A 19,998-nucleotide genomic window follows, 5' to 3' on the forward strand; every position below is an offset into this window, starting at 1 on the left:
TCCTCCTTCTTGCTTGAACTTCCGTATTACTCTGGGCAGGAGTGACACCAGAGGGAACATGTACCGCAGCTGAAAGTTCCATGGAATTGCCAGAGCGTCCACAAACGCTGCTTGAGGATCCCTTGTCCTTGCTCCAAAGACCGGAACCTTGTGATTGTGTCGTGACCTCATCAGGTCCACATCTGGAAGGCCCCACTTGTCCATGAGAAGTTGAAACACCTATGGAAGGAGGCTCCACTCTCCGGCATGTATGTCCTGACGACTGAGAAAGTCCGCTTCCCAGTTTAGGACCCCCAGAATGAACACTGTGGATATGGCCGGCAGATGGCGTTCCGCCCACTAAAAAATCTGTGATACTTCCCTCATTGCCATGCGGCTTCGAGTCCCTCCTTGATGATTGATGTAGGCCACCATGGTGGCGTTGTCCGACTGTACTTGAACAGGTCTGTTCTGTATCAAATGCCGGGCCAGGTTCACAGCTCACCGCCCGCTGTTCCAGAATGTTTATTGGGAGTAGAGACTCCTCCTCAGTCCACCGACCCTGAAGGGAGTGTTGTTCCAACACCGCGCCCCAACCTCTCAGACTGGCATCCGTCGTCAGCAGAACCCAGTTGGATATCCAGAAGGGACGACCCCTGCTCAATTGTTGGTCCTGTAGCCACCAGCTCAGTGACAGGCGGACCTCCGGAGACAAGGAGATCATTTGAGATCTGATCCGGTGAGGCAGGCTGTCCCACTTGGCAAGAATTAACTTCTGCAAAGGGCGAGAATGGAATTGAGCATACTCCACCATGTCGAAAGCCGACACCATGAGATCTAGCACTTGCATTGCCGAATGTATCGACAATTGCGGACGAGATAGGAAGCATTGAATCCTGTCCTGGAGCTTCAGGACTTTCTGCTGAGACAAGTGAGTGTCCAGTAACGCTCCCAGGTGCACCATGCTCCGAGCAGGAACCAGGGAAGATTTCTTCCAGTTGACTAGCCACCCGTGGGCTTTCATGAACTGGATAGTCAGATCTAGATGACGCAGGAGAATTTATCAGGATCAACAAATCGTCCAGGTACGGCAGTATCCCGACCCCTGTCAGGCTCCGGAGCCTTACCTCCGGCGGGTGCTCCCATGGGTTACCATCCTGCTGGTTGGCGCGGCTGCAGCGGCAGGGAGCTGCTGGCAGTGGGTCCTCCTGGATGGATGTGTGGTTGCCAAGGGCCGAGGGTCTGGAGAGCCGGGCGCTGCGGCGGGGATCGCTGCGGTAAGGTCCTCTGGTGGTGGCACAGTATAGTGTGTCAGAGACAGAAGCTGGCTAAAGCTGTGTGCTAACAGCTAAGTATGTCTCCTGTGCTAGGGACAGCCATGTTGGAGACCAGAGTATTAACCAATGAAGTTCCCAATCTGTGTCCAGCCAATCCTGCGTGTTCTCCCCTTACAAAAGGGGGCTGGCTCAGAGGGAGAGTGCCATTGCTTCAAGTTACCTCCTTGTGAAAGGTTCTCCAGCTCTGTGCTCCCAGGTTACTTCTGGTTCCCTGGTCCTGGTTGCTCTTATCCATCAGTTACCTAAATGCTGCTGCAGTCCTGCTGTCTAAGTCCGTTGCCACTCGTGGAAGCGCTCACGGGGTCCCAGGTCGTAGAGAAGCTCCAGGTGCTAATGGCGGTTCCCGCAGAGGTCTTCATTTCTTCAAAGTCCAAGTTCTTCAGCCTCATCTTTTAATCATAAAACACAGTCTTCAGTTCTTCTTTACCAGAGTTCTTCAGCTTCACTCTTCAAGTCATTTAACCATAGACTCTAATTCTTCCAGTTTCTTCAATTTCTCCAATATTCGTGTGTACAGCCTGATTATTCATTAAAACTAAAGTTATCTTCCTACGAAGTCCTCCTTTTCTTTACGCCCTCTGGCCAACGTTAACACTTAGTTTGGCTTCCACCCCATGAGGAGGAATTACATTCAGCCACCTCATTTACTCTCCTCACAGGTAGCTGTCCCTTCAGCCAAAACTCTGTTGTCGAAACCCCAACTTACGCCGAGCGTGACGATAAGCACTGGCCCAATGGATCCGGCAAGCAGGCTACCGGGGGTGATGCCTCTGTGGATATTCTGTCTCGTCTAAATAAACTGGAGGCCATGCAGGCACAGATTGTACAATTCATGCAGAATATGTCCACTCGTTTGGATTCTCGTCACACAGCCATTTCCACATCTCGGACTCCAGTTCCAGCTTCCAATCCGCCAGCAACTAATCCTCTAGTATTGATTCCAGTTCCTTGTTTACAACTACCGCCACCCAGTAAATTTGACAGTAGTCCAAAGCAATGCCGAGGGTTCCTCAATCAATGCGAGATCCAGTTCAGTCAGCTAACTTTCCATCTGATCGGACCAAAATCGCATACATCATTTCACTTCTGACCGGACCGGCTCTGGATTGGGCTTCACCCTTATGGGAGAGAACTGATCCCATACTCTCGAATTACCTGGAATTCGTGGCAACTTTTCGTAAAATCTTTGATGAGCCATGCCGGACCACCTCTGCCTCTTTGGAGATTCTGCGTCAGGGAACCCGTTCCGTCGACCAGTACGTGATCCAATTCCGTACTCTGTATTCCGAAGTGGGCTGGAATGAAGAGGCTCTCATTGACACCTTTTGGAACGGTCTCTCCGACAAAATTAAAGATGACCTGGTCACTCAGGATGTGCCAGTTAAGCCCGATCAGCTTATTTCTTTATGTAACAAGATTGATCTAAGATACAAGGAGCGCTGTCTTGAGAGAAAAAGGTTTGAGCGACCCAAACTTTGGGCCTGACCCACTCCTAGACCATCCTCACCGTCTACTGTAGAACCCATGCAGGTCAACCGCTCTCGTCTCACCAATGAGGAACATTAAAGATGCAGACAGGGCAACCTATGCATGTATTGTGGGGCGGCCGACCACTTTGTTAAGTCTTGTATTCAACGACCGGGAAACTCCCGCTCCTAGCTTACGCAGGAGTGGTTAAGCTAGGAGCATTCCCCAACCAATTTACCAGGAAGGAATCACTGTTGGCTGTATGTCTGGAACTTCCCTCTACCTCCCTTCATGTTACAGCACTTTTGGATTCTGGAGCTGCAGAAAGTTTCATTACTTCCGCCTTAGTCCGACAGTCTGAAATACCAACCACTCGTTAGGAGCAAGCTATCTCTATCACCGCGGTTGACGGAAGTTATATCCCTGAAGGGATCATCACCCACCGTACAGTTCCTCTGAAGATGAAAGTTGGTATTCTCCATTCTGAAGTTCTCTCTTTCCTGGTAATTCCCAAAGCCTCTCAAAAAATAATCCTAGGATTCCCGTGGTTGCAGGAGCACAACCCCCGCTTGGATTGGCAAACTATGGATGTACTTGCCTGGGGGGAGTTGTGTTCTCAAAGCTGTTTATCCACCGTCAAGCTACTCTTTACCCTACACTCCACTGATCTCCCAGATGCCTATCAGCCCTTTCTGGACGTGTTCAGTAAGCAAGGGGCGGATACCTTGACTCCCCACCGAAGTTGGGACTGCCCTATCAATTTACTGCCTGGTAAAGCACCTCCCAGAGGCCGAACGTACCCTTTATCTCTCTCGGAAACCCAAGCGATGTCTGAGTACATACAGGAAAATTTGGCCAAAGGGTTCCTTCGCCCTTCCTCTTCTCCAGCCGGGGGAGGACGGGGCCTACGGCCTTGCATCGAATACCGGGGCCACAACGAAGTTACAGTTAAGAACAGATACCCCTTGCCCTTGATTCCCGAACTTTTTTACCGAGTAAAGGGGGCTATCATTTTCACCAAATTCGACCTGCGGGGAGCTTATAACCTTATATGCATTCGCACAGTAGACGAGTGGAAGACTGCATTCAATACTCGTGACGGGCATTACGAATATCTGGTGATGCCCTTTGGCTTATGCAATGCTCCAGCAGTCTTCCAGAATTATGTCAAGGAATTATTCCGAGATCTCCTCTATAAGTGCCTGGTTGTGTATCTGGACGATATTCTAATATTTTCCAAAGATCTGAAAGTCCATTGGGAACAAGTCAGAGAAGTCTTGAGACATCTAAGAGAAAATCGACTCTTTTGTAAACTAGAGAAGTGCACGTTTGAGGTTCCCTCCATCCCTTTTTTAGGTTACATCATTTCCAGGAAGGAATTACAGATGGATCCTGCTTAAGTCAAGCAATCAGAGATTGGACCCTTCCTACCACTCTGAAGGGAATCCAGCGTTTTTTAGGCTTCGACAATTTCTATAGGAAGTTTATTAAACATTGTTCCTCCATCATTGCCCTGATTACAGCACTAACAAGAAAAGGGTCTAATTCTGCAGCTTGGCCACCTGAGGCACTTGGCCTTTTCGTTTCTAAAAGAGGCCTTCATGTCTACTCCTATCCTTCGGCAACCTGATCTCAGTCGTCCTTTTCAGTTGGAGGTGGATGCTTCTTCAGTAGGAGTGGGGGCCGTCTTATCCCAGTACTTCGAGGATCAGAAAGCTCATCCTTGTGCTTATTTTCCCGAAGATTCTCTCCGGCAGAACAAAACTACGCCATTGGAGAACAAGAATTGCTTGCCATAAAACTTGCTTTTGAAGAGTGGAGGCACTTGCTGGAAGGAGCTCAACATCCAATCTCAGTAACCATAAATCACAAAAATCTTTCATATCTTCAAACCGCCTGATGTTTAAACCCACGGCAAGCCAGTTGGGCACTGTTCTTCTCAAGTTTTACTTTTAAGCTCAGTTATCGTCCAGGGTCTCTTAATTGGAAAGCAGATGCGTTCTCTCGTTCATTGAGTTCAGATGAGTCCACAGATCTTCCGGCCAGACAATTCATCCTAGATCCTGCCTCCTTTGCTGCAACTCGTACTACTCTGCTTCCTCCACCGGGAAAAACCTTAGTTGCACCAGAACTCCGAAAAAGACTGCTCAGATGGGCTCATACCTCACCGTGTATGGGACACGCAGGTAGCCTCAAGACTCTTAAGTTCATCCAACGCTCCTATTGGTGGCCTCATCTGAAGACGGATGTTTTGGAATTCATAGCTGCCTTCCCAACGTGCGCCCAACATAAAAGTCCAAGAGGATCACCATCGGGTCTTCCTCATCCGCTATCGGTTCCACAAAAACCCTGGACACACATCTCCATGGATTTTATAACTGACCTACCTGTCTCCAGAGGACGAAACACCATTTGGGTCGTTGTGGACCGATTTTCCAAAATGGCGCACTTTGTCCCACTCACAGGTCTTCCAATCGCTCCACAACCATCAAAAATGTTCATATCAGACATCTTCTGGTTACATTGACTTCCACAAGAGATAGTTTCCGATCAACGGCCTCAATTTGTGGCTAAATTCTGGAGAGCACTGAGTTCAGCTCTTGGAAAGGAATTAAGTTTCTCCTCTGCATACCATCCCCAAACGGATGGCCAGACAGAGAGTGAACCAAGACTTAGAGACTTTCCTATGACTCTTCATGTCTTCTTCTCAGGACGTTTGGCTGGACTATCTTCCATTTGCTAAATTTGCTCACAATAATCTCTACCATTCCGCTACCCATTCTACACCCTTTTATGTGAATTATGGACTTCATCCACGTGTTCCTGCTTTCCAATCTCTTCCAGCTCTCGAAGTACCTGCTGCAGAGTTAGCAATTCACTAAGATGTGGAAACAAGTTCATGAGGCCCTGCTTAAAACGTCCTATAAATACAAATTTTTGCAGATCGGAAACGGAAGGCTGTCCCTAGTCTCAAAGTGGGTGATCAAGTCTGGATTTCTACTCGAAACTTAAGACTCAAGGTCCCTTCCAAAAAATTTGCCCCCAGATTCATTGGACCATATCCTGTTGAAAAAGTATTGAATCCAGTAGCATACAAAGTGACGTTGCCTCCGTACTTGAAGATCCCAAATGCATTTCACATCTCCTTACTGAAGCCTCTCATACTTAACCATTTTCGGGCTGCGCTCCCTAGACCTCCCAAGGTGCAAGCTGCTCAGGGAGAGGAATTTGAAGTTCATAGGATCCTTGAATGTCATAAAAGATATGGTTATCTCCAATATCTTATTGATTGGAAGGCATATGGACCGGGGTTTCTGAAGAGAACATCCACGCTCCAAGATTAGTCCGGGCCTGACATACGAAGAATCCGATGAAAGCACAAGGGTGTTCAGAGCCCACTCTAAAACAGGGAATACTGTCAGGCTCCGGAGCCTTACCTCCGGCGGGTGCTCCCACGGGTTACCGTCCCGCTGGTTGGCGCGGCTGTGGCGACGGCAGGGAGCTGCTGGCGGCGGGTCCTCCTGGACGGATGTGCGGCTGCCAAGGGCTGGGGGCCGAGGGTCTGGAGAGCCGGACGCTGCGGCGGGGATCACTGCGGTAAGGTCCTCTGGTGGTGACACAGTATAGTGTGTCAGAGACAGAAGCTGGCTAAAGCTGTGTGCTAACAGCTAAGTATGTCTCCTGTGCTGGGGGCAGCCATGTTGGAGACCAGAGTATTACCAATGAAGTTCCCAATCTGTGTCCAGCCAATCCTGCGTGTTCTCCCCTTACAAAAGGGGGCTGGCTCAGAGGGAGAGTTCCATTGCTTCAAGATACCTCCTTGTGAAAGGTTCTCCAGCTCTGTGCTCCCAGGTTACTTCTGGTTCCCTGGTCCTGGTTGCTCTCATCCATCGGTTACCTAAACGCTGCTGCAGTCCTGCTGTCTAAGACTGTTGCCTCTCGTGGAAGCGCTCACGGGGTCCCAGGTTGTAGAAGAGCTCCAGGTGCTAACAGCGGTTCCCACAGATGTCTCCATTTCTTCAAAGTCCAAGTTCTTCAGCCTCGTCTTTCAATCACAAACCACAGTCTTCATTTCTTCAAAGTCCAAGTTCTTCAGCCTCGTCTTTCAATCACAAACCACAGTCTTAATTTCTTCAAAGTTCAAGTTCTTCAGCCTCGTCTTTCAATCACAAACCACAGTCTTCATTTCTTCAAAGTCCAAGTTCTTCAGCCTCGTCTTTCAATCACAAACCACAGTCTTCATTTTTTCAAAGTCCAAGTTCTTCAGCCTCGTCTTTCAATCACAAACCACGTCTTCATTTCTTCAAAATCCAAGTACTTCAGCCTTGTCTTTTAATCATAAAACACAGTCTTCAGTTCTTCTTTACCGAAGTTCTTCAGCTTCACTCTTCAAGTCATTTAACCATAGACTCTAATTCTTCCAGTTTCTTCAATTTCTCCAATATTCGTGTACAGCCTGATTATTCATTAAAACTACAGTTATCTTCCTACGAAGTCCTCCTTTTCTTTGCGCCCTCCGGCCAACGTTAACACTTAGTTTGGCTTCCACCCCATGAGGAGGAATTACATTCAGCCACCTCATTTACTCTCCTCACAGGCAGCTGTCCCTTCAGCCAAAACTCGGTTGTCGGAACCCCAACTTACGCTGAGCGTGACAACCCTTTGACGACAGAGTACAGCCGTCATTACCGCCATCACTTTGGTGAAAACTTGCGGAGCCATTGTCAAGCCAAAAGGTAATGCCCGAAATTGGTAATGGAGGTTGCCCACCGCAAACCTCAGGTACTGCTGATGTGACATTGCAATAGGAATGTGCAGGTAGGCATCCTGTATGTCCAGGGAGACCATATAGTCCCCAGGCTCCAAGGCCAGAACAATAGAGCGTAGAGTTTCCATACGAAACTTGGAGACCCTCACATACTTGTTCAAGGACTTGAGATTGAGAATGGGCCGCGAGGACCCGTTCGGTTTCGGGACTAGAAACAGCGGTGAATAGTACCCCTTGCCTCTCTGAGCCAGAGGCACCTGTACTACCACTCCTGTGGTCAGGAGGGAATGTACTACTGAATGAAGAGTGTTTGCCTTCACCGGGTCCAAAGAGACGGCTGTCAGGCAAAATCGATGAGGGGGATGTTTTTTGAAGGATACGGCGTAACCTTGAGTGACGACTTCCCTTACCCAGGCATCTGAAATGGTCTTCAACCATTCCTGGGCAAAACCTAGAAGCTAGTCCTCCACCCTGGGATCCCCCAAGGGGAAACCCACCCGTCATGCGGCAGGCTTGTCAGTTTTGGAAGCAGGCTGACGGACAGCCCATGCAAGAAAGATATATTTGTATTAATTGCTTAATACAAGTTCTGGCGCTATGACTGTGCTGGTTCTCTAAGCTGCTGTTAAAGTGAGAGACAATCAATCTCTCATAGACTGGAAATTACAACGTGTAGAAAATAAAAACAGTGCTAATAATAAATCTAAAAAACAGGTGTTTCCTTAAAAATAAATCACATATACGTTACTCAACATACATATATATAAAAATTTTCTCACAAATGTGAACCATAATAAATAGAGCCTCTATAGCCAGTCTCTGACCACCGACGATTTGATGTAAAAAAGCACACCTATTAGTATTAGTAATGTCCCTGTGACCGGTGATAAAGCTAAATATTTATCTTATATAATACCCTTTATGAGGTCTAAGAACACTGTACGCTATTTACGTATGGAGTACCGTAAGGGTACGCACGTTGCGTAACAATCGCTTAGCCGTAGTCGAGACGCTCAAGCGTCACGTTCGCTCACGGCCAAGAGATCACAGGCAGGCACGCTATTGGCTGCCGACTAACGTAATGATTCGCTATAGCGTAGCGGACGCTCGGGACCACAAGGAGATCACCAGCGGCGCTGACGCTCACAATGTTAAACCTTTATATCTAAACCATAAACAGTGTATTATGCAGTAAGACCTTAGTGTAGTGATAGAGTGTAAATGCAGCACAGTATAACCTTATTAACTTAAAAGCTGTTCGAGCGTCACCGACGCTCTGAGAATACTTAACACTATAAGAAATACACAGATACCGTGCTTAGGGTCCAACGCCTTATATATATATTATGAATGTTATACTTGCAAAAGAATTAATACAATACAAGTCATACACTACAATATAACAGACTAACTAACAAGATAACTACACGGGAAATACAATACAATACAATTACGTTTTAAGGGAAAATAAGAGAAAGAGGAGAAGAGAGAGAGAGAGAGATATGGCCCATAATAACAAGAAAGACAATATGATTGCGGAGAAAACTTACGCACAAAGGAAACGATCGCATGCGCCTCTGGACATCCAGCTCCCGATTTTCAGCAATGATAACCGTTGAAGAGTGAACTGGATGTGATCGGCTTGTCTATTTATGCCCCACACACAATGCAATTCAATGGTCCCTACAATCTCATTGTTCATTGAACACAGGAATTCCTCCTCGCATTATAACAAAAGGTCATAGGTTGATTCATACAGGTGGGCTGTGAAGATTTCCAACTGCTCAGGTGGGTGGGAAACTAGGTTTCCCGCCGCATGGATAATTAAGTGCAAATAATAGTAAATGGACATAAACTTCTTATGTCCATAACTATTCGCACGAGCGATTAATTCGCTTCAAACCAACACCGGAATATTGCTAATTAAATACTCTTCCGATGGATACTAAACACCCCTGTATTACTCCTGTCTGACCCTTCGTATCAAACAAAGGGGGATTTCTCTGTTCATGAACATTCTACATTAACCAAACTTTCAGAATCTATCAAAGGGACCATGATCTACAAAATACATTATATAGTGAAAATATGTAACGATTGAGTCGCACGCTATGAACACATGAACTATACCGTAAATGCACATACCGCGCGCCCGCGGGTGCCCGCAACAGCGAGTATGCGCACGCACGGGAGAGCGCACGCATGCGCAGCGCAGACCTGTATGAGGTGCAAATATGGCAGTGTGCATCGTGATATTTTTCTGACTTTGACACCGGTCACAATATCAACAGGATCCTTAGTTTTAAATATGCAGGTATGTCCAATATTGTGGTTTAATTACCAAATATTTAGTGGATTGGCCGGGTATCCCACCTAGCGAGGGTCCAGAGGCTGTCTCCGATCCGACGCAGATGTTTGGTGGTTTTCCCTCTATAAATTTTCCATGTCCATAGATTGAAGAATGTCCAAGATGGTGATGACTGCAATGGTATCCTGAAGGTGGCTTTGAAGTGTCAGGGTCAGGGCTGGTTCCCCTTACGCGTTTCGCAGCTTTATCAAAGGTGCTCTTACTGGGCTCATATGGCTCTTATATAGGGATATCAATTATCCATACCTAGAAACACCTGTTCACATTTCATTATATTTATATACACAAAATAGTCTTATCTATACATATATAGCAGCAGAAAGGCAGACATCTTTTAATAAGGTAAACTAATTAAAAAACAAGATGAATAAATATGCTAAAATATAGTTTTTATTAAGTGTCAGAATGGGTCCGGTCACATGACCCATATCACAGGGTGTGAGTTTTCACTCATCGTGTGTCCCTATTGGTCAGCAGCATAAACTGAATGGTAACTATAGTAACTGCCCCCACTCTTCCCCTGTCACATGACTGTGTCGCCCAACCATTTGGTTGTATCTCAACGTTTACCTTATTAAAAGATGTCTGCCTTTCTGCTGCTATATATGTATAGATAAGACTATTTTGTGTATATAAATATAATGAAATGTGAACAGGTGTTTCTAGGTATGGATAATTGATATCCCTATATAAGAGCCATATGAGCCCAGTAAGAGCACCTTTGATAAAGCTGCCAAACGCCAGCGAAACGCGTAAGGGGAACCAGCCCTGACCCTGACACTTCAAAGCCACCTTCAGGATACCATTGCAGTCATCACCATCTTGGACATTCTTCAATCTATGGACGTGGAAAATGAATAGAGGGAAAACCACCAAACATCTGCGTCGGATCGGAGACAGCCTCTGGACCCTCGCTAGGTGGGATACCCGGCCAATCCACTAAATATTTGGTAATTATATCACAAGATTGGACATACCTGCATATTTAAAACTAAGGATCCTGTTGATATTGTGACCGGTCACAGGGACATTACTAATACTAATAGGTGTGCTTTTTTACATCAAATCGTCGGTGGTCAGAGACTGGCTATAGAGGCTCTATTTATTATGGTTCACATTTGTGAGAAAATTTTTATATATATGTATGTTGAGTAACATTAAACGTATGTGATTTATTTTTAAGGAAACACCTGTTTTTTAGATTTATTATTAGCGCTGTTTTTATTTCCTGACGGACAGCCCATGCCCGCTTTGGTCTGGGCTTTGCAGGTTTGGAAGTACGAGCTTGTTTCGGGTACTCCTGACCTCTTGCTTTTCCTGGAGGACGAAAGGGCCGAGAGAAATTACTTTTAGCCTTCAGCGCCGAAGGAGCTGTACTTGGTAGGCAAGCTGTTTTAGCTGTAGCCAGGTCAGCCACAATCTTATTGAGGTCTTCTCCAAAATGAATGTCTCCCTTAAAAGGAAGCACCTCCAGGGTTTTCTTAGAATCCATATCCACATCCACCAACCAGGATCTCAACCAAAGGATACGTCGAGCCAAGATGGACGTAGTGGCAGCCTTGGCCGCCAGCACCCCGGCATCGGAGGCCGCCTCCTTAAGGTAAAGAGAAGCCGTGGCAATATATGAGACATTGTTTAGCATGATCAGAAGCGTTGGAAGGTAGTTCGTCCTCCAGCTCCTGAGCCCATGCTTCAACAGCTTCAGCAGCCCATGTTGCTGCAATGGTTGGTCTATGCACAGTCCCCATTAGGGTGTAAATCGCTTTCAAACAACCCTCCACACGTCTATCCATCGGTTCCTTCAGAGAGGTGACGGTTGTCACAGGCAGAGCTGAAGAAACTACCAGTCTTGCCAACTGCGAATCTACAGGTGGAGGAGTTTCCCAATTTTTACTCAGCTCCACAGAGAGAGGATAGCGAGCCAACAGTCTCTTATGCGGTGTGAATTTAGTTCCCAGATTTTCCCAGGATTCCTGACGTATGTCAGCCAGGTGTTGAAAATGAGGTAAAACTTGTTTACGAAATCAAATCCCCAATAGCTCTATAATGAGTGAAATGCGCATAGGCTTATTGCTATGTGTTCTCATATTATAAAAAATATTAAAATTTGCTTATGATACATTATATGCAATTGATATTTAACATATACCGTTAGGAGCTTAATATGCTTTAAGCACAGAGGGACTGTTCTACGCAGCCTTCTTACCTTTATCAGCAATACATATAGGCGCAGTGGATCATGATCCTTTAGGGATTTTACATGAGCGATAGCTAGGAAATTGTATTTAATAGTAAGAGAATTACGTTATTTCCTCTTTAGACACTCTGTGTATGCTAAGTGGTTTCTGTGTTCAGCAATCGCTAAGTGCAAACGTCCCAATAATTTACAATTGCATACTAATAATACACAGTGCTACATACACACATAAACTTTCCCCTCTTGTCAATCTATATATAGGGGCAGTGTCTCTTGGTATCTGTATGAAGTGCAGCAAGTCTACATACATCTAAACACGATCAGTGATCTTTAAGGGCTATTTATATCTCCAGCACAAGCATAACTTAACTCTATGTGGCACGAGAATTAACTACTGCTAATTTATATTGTATATTAAATACCTATATACACAGATAATGCAAGAATAAGCAGTTTTATCTACCCTGTATACCTACCAGCTAATTCTGAACATTAAAAAACGATACATAATAAGCACGGACAGTGGGTATGAAGTGCTGCTGCGTGACACTGATCTGATACAATTTAATACAGTATAGCTTAATAATAAATCATTGTGAATTTATCCTATATAGGCAATACTTATTTATTCTTTTTATATAGGTACTACTAATATGATATATGTATAAAATGCAATAAGTCTGCACACATCTAAACATGATCAGTGTTTTCTAAGGGCTATGCATATGTCCAGCACAGGCACAATGTAATACTCTGTGGCACGAGAAGCAACTACTGCTAATTTATACTGTGTATCAAATACCTATGGCTCTCATTCCGAGTTGTTCACTCGCTAGCTGCTTTTAGCAGCATTACACACGCTAGGCCACCGCCCTCTGGGAGTGTATCTTAGCTTAGCAGAATTGCTAACGAAAGGTTAGCAGTTCTGCTATTAAATATTTCCCTGCAGTTTCTGAGTAGCTCCAGACCTACTCCTAGATTGCGATCACTGCAGACTGTTTGGTTCCTGGTTTGACGTCACAAACACGCCCTGCGTTCGGCCAGCCACTCCCCCGTTTCCCCAGCCACTCCTGTGTTTTCGTCTGGCACGCCTGCGTTTTTTAGCACACTCCCGGAAAACGCTCAGCTACCACCCAGAAAACCCACTTCCTGTCAATCACTCACCGATCAGCAGAGCGACTGAAATGCATCGCTCGACCCTGTGTAAAATTGCATAGTTTTGTGTGAAAGTACTTAGCACGTGCGCCCTGCGGCCCATACGCATGCGCAGAACTGCCGGTTTTTAGCCTGATTGCAATTCTGCTAAAAACGGCAGTGAGCGAACAACTCGGAATGACCACCTATATACATAGACAATGCAAAAATAAGCAGTGTTAGCTACCCTGTACACCTAGTACCAGCTGATTGTGAGCATTAAAAAACTACACATAATAAGCACGGAAAGTGGGTACAAAGTGCTGCTGTGTGACACTGATCTGATAGAATCCTATACAGTGCAGCTTAATAACGAATCATTGTGCATCTATACTATATAGGAAATACTAATTTATTTATTCTCTCTATATGTGTACCACTAATATGATCCACGGATACTAAATACTGCCGTGACTCATTGAGTAGATTCAACACAATACAGTGTAAAAAGGCAGCTAACTATCTAGGACTATCATTGCATGTAGGATGTTAACTTATATATCTGCATATGACCTAATAAATGCTGTCATTGTAAGACATATCTGTTAATAGTTCTCTCTGTGATTAGGCAATATATGTAATACTGCAAGGGTATTTGTACTGTGTGGTGTTCTGGATTCAATGCATGAGTCATACACTCAGCAACAGTGTTTCATTTAATTTAAACCACAAGACTAAGGAATAAGTCATTACACCCACAGTCTGTGCAATAGAGACTCATTGTTGCAATATTTGAACATTAGCTACAATTTTCTGTAACAGCTTATAACTTAAAGGCAAGATAACATATCTCCCCTAGTGGTATATGATATAAGCTCCAAATTATACTGAAAACTTAGGTTTTGATTAAATTTAGCACTGGTACAGTGCTGCATAAACATATGCATATTTGTGTACATTTGAAATAATTCTAAAGAAATACATGAAGGGAATAACACATTAGCTTGTTTTTAAATCTTTATTCACAATTTGTTCTATTTCTATCACTTTTCTTTCTCTTTCGATTTTAATATTTCGCTCTATTATTAATAAAGGACAAATTCAAGTCCCATAAGCAATAATAATTTCAAGTATTAATCCAGGTTGATGAGCATTTAAGCCTTTATTAGATATTACAGTGTGGATACACATTTCTGACAATAAATATACTAAATCTTGTTAGTTGGGTTGAGTGCACCTCAAATTGTACCTGGTTTCTCTGTCCTTTCCCCTCTCTATGGGGATTTGATTTTGTACCCTTGTCCAAACCAGGCGGTAGCACCTTGTGAGCATTAATCCCTCTGTTTCACATACACATATGTGAAATCCCAAAACCAGGGTTTAAACAGATAGTACGGTAAGGCACCCCAACTTTGTAACAAACTATAATTGAGATATCTTGGTGCGGGTTACTCTCCTGATTTGGTGGGAGCTTTGTGCTTGACCAACATCGGAACTTCTAAAAACTTGTTTAACCACCTTCTTACGTTTAAATCTGTCTGGATTATTAGAGACAGCCTCAGGTTCATCAGAGACTTGAAGAATGAGCCTGATAGCCTCAATTAAATCAGGGACATCCACCAGTGACTTCCCTTCCCCGTCAGAGACAGTGTCTGTGGGGTCAGTATATGCGCCATTCTCCTCAGAGGATGTGTCCGGAACAGCGGTGGATTGTGAGGACATAGCGGCCGTTTAGAAGACTTCTTAGTCTTAGGCGGGCGAGAGTGAGACTTATTTTTAGTCAGCGATCGGTTCAAGTGTTGTAACCGAGATGAGATTTGATCTGCCCATGGCGGATTGACTGCAGGGACCATAAACTGCTGCACAGGTATAGGAAGTCCCAAAGGGGGCATAAGTTTTGTTACCAGCGTATTTAATAATGTGGAGAAGGTAGCTCAAGGTGGGTCATTAGTGGACCCCGGTGCTACAGACCAGCTGGGAGATAAGGAACCCCCTGAACCTGAACTCTCCACTGCCATGTTTTCCTCAAAAGTGTCTGCAGCATCACCACCATGCAATGTGGGAGAAGCCCCAGTTCCGTTGCCCTGTGTAGCTGACTTAATGATAAGCTCAATATCAGGCAACCTAGTACAATATTAGCAGTGATATACCTAGCAAGAACTCCCAGTGTAGTGTTTCAGCACAAATCAGGAATCCAAGAGATATATGGTGACTATAAATGACAAAGAAAAATACACAATAAGTATATCTTGTGAAATACCTATATCAGTTAACAAACCTGACGCACTTAGCCCCCTTAGGTTCAGGGCTGTTTCTAGCTAATTTGTCTCCCAGTGCGAGATTTAAAAATGCGCCCCCCATGACATAAAAAAATGTGCCCCGCCCACACACATCTAGATAAAAAAACAACTTGCGCGCGCACCCGGCAAGGGGCGTGGCCTCATCTAAATGGGTGTGGCCTCATTTAAATGGGCATGGCCTCGTCTGAAAAGACTACCTCACAATCCAGTTTTTGACCCTGCTCCAACAGATCACGACCACCACAGGAAAAAAAAATTCTACAATATTAAGCCCCACACAGTAATGCCCCCTGCACCATATTATACCACACACTGCAATGCCCTTGATACATTAAATCCCCACACTACGGCAGGCAAGAGTCCCCATTTCACACATTACGACAGGTGTCCCCATTTTACACAGAGAGAGAGAGATAGAATACTTACAAAGGCGATTACCGCTCTTTGGCCCGCCTCACCAGTCGCGCCGGCCTTTCCCTCTTCCTAACTTGGATCCCCCTCTGTACTCCGCTCGGGGGGGGGGGGGGGAGTTTCGCAGAGTGACGGGGTTGCATCGTGACGTAACGACGCAACCGCGTCTTTCCGTGAAACTCCACCCCCCAAGCGGGTTACTCGGGGAGAAATAGGAGGGGGAAGCAGGAAGCCACAGTTAGTGCCGCGGCGGGCGCCCAGTGCGGTTGCACTGCTCGCCTGCCCCAAGAAACGGCCCTGCTTAGGTTACAGAATATAGGAGTAGCAAGCTGAATGAAATACAAGAGATGGAAGCCTAGCAGCAGCTACATGCACACACACATATAGGCCCTCATTCCGAGTTGTTCGCTTGCTGCTAATTTTAGCAGAATTGCTAATAGGCTAAAATCCGGCAGTCCTGCGCCTGCGTATACACAGCAGGGCGCACGCGCTAAGCAAATTTACACAAAACTATGCTATTTTACTCACAGGCGAACGAAGCTTTTCAATCGCTGTGCTGATTTACAGGAAGTGGGTGTTTCTGGGTGGAAACTAGCCGTTTTCAGGGAGTGTGCTAAAAAAACGCAGGCGTGCCAGGTAAAAACGCAGGAGTGGCTGGAGAAACGGAGGAGTGGCTGGTCGGACGCTGGGCGTGTTTGTGACGTCAAACCAGGAACTAAACGGACTGAAGTGATCGCAATCTAGGAGTAGGTCTGGAGCTACTCAGAAACTGCAAGGAAATTGCTTTCGTAAGCAATTCTGCTAATTCTTTCGTTAGCAATTGCTAATCTTTTGTTAGCAATTCTGCTATGCTAAGATACACTCCCAGAGGGCGGCGGCTTCGTGTTTGCATTTCTGCTAAAAGTAGCTAGCGAGCGAACAACTCGGAATGAGGGACATAGTCACAAATGTACAATGCAGACGTTATACCAAACAAAACTGCACTGGACTAGCAATACAAAGTGATACTCGGTATACCTCTATAGATATATATGTAAACAGTAGATATAACAAAACACAGTAGGTACTGGATGTATATCACAGGGTGTTTGTACCACACAACCCTGACTGTATGCACTCTTTCTTAACCAACACTCTCCACTGACAGGTAGAATACTTAAGTGTCCTGTAAAATGCACAGCGCTGACGAGCAGGCGGCTTTACAGAGGAGGATTTGCCCCAGCAGTCCCAGGAACAGCGAAGCTCCGTGTAATGGTGGCTGACAGTGAGTGAGGGAGATATACATGCAGCTCCAGGACGGGAACATTTACCAAAATGGTGCCCTGGGGCTGGAGGAGGGGCTACAGGTCAGGCCTTATTTCCCTGCTGGCTTCCCCACTGGGTGCTGCAGGTCGTAATAAAACGGGTTTTACAGAGACAAAACCCCACCTGTGCCCTATGTCCCGGAGGCTAGTGGAGCGGCTGCCCCTTACAGTGTCCACGCCAGCGCGAGCGGCCTGCCTCCCACGGCCGCGCTGGATCGCGATTACAGCAGGCCAAAGAGACCCCTTACCTCCCCTTTGAATGCGGCCACGCGATCCAGGAGACAGTGGTAAGTGTGTGACTAACGTAGAGAAGAACACCGGAGCCTCTGCTGTAGTGACCCGGTAACCAGGGTGCGGGAGTATACAGCGCCGCTGGGGGAGTGATGGAGCTGCAGCAGTGGATGTCTGACTGACATCTAACACTGCTGCAGCCCTTGAAGTCTTCAATTATTCTTTCTTCTGAAAAATAGTTTTTTCCTAAGACTGCAGGGGCAGCCCTCCTGTTGTATGCCTGCTTACTGCATGGCACCAACTTACAAAACTGAGCTTCTGTGAACGGAGGCGGGGTTATAGAGGAGGCGGCGCTGTGCATCTTGGGAACAGTCAAAGCTTTGAGCCGGTTGGTGCCTCGGATCAAGATCCTACTCTACACCCCGATGTTAATCCTTGTGGAACCCAGTGTACCCCGCAGCAGAAATCTCATTTTCTGCTGCGGGGTACACTGGGCTCCACAGGGAATGACATTGGGGATGTCCTAAAGCAGTTCCTTATGTAGCGGGCACGAGAACCCGGCGTCCAAAGGACTCATCCTGGGAGGCAGATTTATCGAAGGCATAGAACCTTATGAACGTGTTCACTGAGGACCACGTAGTCGCCTTACACAATTGTTCAAGGGTCTCACCACGGCGGGCCGCCCAAGAAGGTCCAACAGACCGAGTAGAATGGGCCTTAATAGTAGCAGGAGCTGGACGACCAGCCTGTACATAAGCATGTGCAATCACCATTCTAATCCATCTGGCCAAAGTCTGCTTGTGAGCAGGCCAGCCACGTTTGTGAAAACCAAACAGTACAAAGAGAGAATCAGACTTCCTGATAGGAGCTGTCCTCTTCACATAGATACGGAGAGCCCGTACCACATCCAAAGACCGCTCTTTGTAAGACAATTCAGGAGAGGCAAAGGCCGAAACCACAATCTCCTGATTAAGGAGACACCACCTTAGGTAGGTACCCAGGACGTGTTCTAAGAACCGCCCGGTCATGGTGAAAAATCAGATATGGTGACTTACAGGACAAAGCACCCAAATCCGACACCCGTCTGGCAGAGGCAATAGCCAGCAGAAACAACACCTTAAGAGAAAGCCACTTAAGGTCTGCCGATTCAAGAGGCTCAAACTGAGACCCTTGCAACGCCTCCAGAACCACCGACACGTCCCAAGGAGCCACCGGTGGGACTTAAGGAGGTTGAATCCGCAACACACCCTGAGTAAATGTATGAACATCAGGCAAAGGTGTAATTTATCTCTGGAACCAAACCGACAAGGCAGAAATATGAACCTTGATGGAGGCCAGATGAAGGCCCAAGTCCAGGCCCTGTTGTAGGAAGGCCAAAAGTTTGGCCGTATTAAACTTGTAAGCGTCATGATTGTTAGATGCGCACCAAGCAAAGTAAGAATTCCAGACCCTATGGTAAATCCGAGCAGAAGCCGGTTTCCAGGCCTTCAACATGGGTTGAATGACCGCCTCAGAAAATCCTTTGGCCCTTAAGATGGAAGCTTCAAGAGCCACGCCATCAAAACCAAATCGAGCTAAATCCTTATATACACAGGGGCCCTGAACGAGGAGATCTGGGCGCTGCAGAAGTAGAAGGGGACGCTCTATCGAGAGACCCTGAAGGTCTGAGAACCAATGCCGTCTGGGCCATGCTAGAGCGATCAGAAGTAGGATTCCTCCTTCTTGCTTGCACTTCCTTATTACTCTGGGCAGGAGTGACACTGGAGGGAACACGAATGGCAGCCGAAAGTTCCACGGAATTGCCAGTGCGTCCACGAACGCTGCTTGAGGATCCCTTGTCCTTGCTCCGAAGACCGGAACCTTGTGATTGTGTCGAGATGCCATCAGGTCCACATCTGTAAGGCCCCACTTGTCCACGAGGAGTTGAAACACATCTGGATGGAGGCTGCATTCTCCGGCATGTACGTCCTGACGACTGAGAAAGTCCGCTTCCCAGTTTCGGACCCCCGGAATAAACACTGCTGATATGGCTGGCAGATGGCGTTCCACCCACTGAAGAATCCTTGATACTTCCCTCATTGCCATGCGGCTTCGAGTGCCGCCTTGATGATTGATGTACGCCATCGTGGTGGCGTTGTCCGACTGTACTTGAACAGGTCTGTTCTGTATTAAATGCTGGGCCAAGTTCAATGAGTTGAACACCGCCCGCAATTCCAGAATGTTTAATCGGGAGGAGAGACTCCTCCTCGGTCCACCGACCCTGAAGGTAGTGTTGTTCCAACACCACGCCCCAACCTCCCAGACTGGCATCCGTCGTCAGAAGAACCCAGTTGGAGATCCAGAAGGGATGACCCCTGCTCAATCGTTGGTCCTGAAGCCACCAGCTCAGTGACAAATGGACCTCCGGAGACAAGGAGATCATTTGAGACCTGATCCGGTGAGACAGGCCGTCCCACTTGGCAAGAATCAGCTCCTGCAGAGGGCGGGAATGTAATTGAGCGT

Source organism: Pseudophryne corroboree, chromosome 3 (genome assembly GCF_028390025.1).
Source record: "Pseudophryne corroboree isolate aPseCor3 chromosome 3, aPseCor3.hap2, whole genome shotgun sequence".
NCBI classification, from domain to species: Eukaryota; Metazoa; Chordata; class Amphibia; order Anura; family Myobatrachidae; genus Pseudophryne; species Pseudophryne corroboree.